At 47.0% G+C, this 988-nt stretch overlaps 1 protein-coding gene across 1 annotated transcript in view; it reads right to left on the reverse strand.

Moving 5' to 3' along the window:
• COL11A1 (collagen type XI alpha 1 chain) overlaps positions 1 to 988 on the reverse strand; it is a 146,073-nt gene that overhangs the window by 63,645 nt on the left and 81,440 nt on the right. The window lies entirely within an intron of this gene.

Below are 988 nucleotides of genomic sequence, written 5' to 3' on the forward strand. Positions count from 1 at the left end.
TGCTGGCCCTCTTGGCCACCTGGGCACCCTGCTGGCTCATATTCAGCCCCCTCTTGACCAACACCCCCAGGTCCCTCTCTGCTGGGCAGCTTTCCAGCCCCTCTGCCCCACGCCTGGAGCGTTGCCTGGGGTTGTGGTGATCGAAATTAGAAATAGCCCAGGTTTCTAGCAACAGACAGGGATCCCCCAGGATGCTTAAAACTGCTAAGGATAAACGAAACAAACTTAACCTGAATTGCTTTCTGCAGACACACAACCTGAAGATTTGAGATTTCTAGAGCACGCCGTGCTCTCGTAATCATTAGTTTTATGGACGTCTTTACCTCCATTAATCAACTCAATCAAACCTGTGATCCTACGGCCTTTTTCCTTCTGCAGTGTGTTCAGACAGTCCAGCAAAACCAGTTTGCTGCTGTTCTGCCAGTGTCCTTACACCAAGCATGCCGTATTCAGCAAGGAAATCGTGTAACGTTATGGAACAGGGGAAACGCCCAAGGAACTCCCTCCTGGGGAGAAAGACCTCTGGAGGTCACTGGGACTCGGGGTTGATCACCGGGAAAGGATTTATAGATCCTCTACGTGAAAAAGGTTGGCGGTTTAATGAAATACAACCAAGAAAGAAAAGTTTGTTCTTACACTTTGCAAAAATACTTCGGCAGAGAGCATGGCCACTTAAGCTATCCGAGTGCATTTTCAAGTGCCGCTATTGCAAGCCTGATTTATTAATCTTATTTTTCTACATACTGCTCTGTAATGGGCTGGCTGTGTATTGGATTTGTGCATTGATTGGTAACATAATAGCAAGCAGAAAATTGTATTTTAGCAAGCACAGTAGGATTTCTCCAGCGTGCAGAAAGTAGGGTGAAGGGAATTCTTAGCTGATCAGAACAAAAGAAAAAAATCAGCTGCTTCAACAAAGAAGCTTCTGGAGATGACTGGGGCGATTTGTAGACCCCACGAACAAGCTGTACGCTGCAGCAAACGGGGC

This window comes from Egretta garzetta, unplaced genomic scaffold, assembly GCF_000687185.1.
Source record: "Egretta garzetta isolate BGI_Z169 unplaced genomic scaffold, ASM68718v1 scaffold149, whole genome shotgun sequence".
Taxonomy (NCBI): domain Eukaryota; kingdom Metazoa; phylum Chordata; class Aves; order Pelecaniformes; family Ardeidae; genus Egretta; species Egretta garzetta.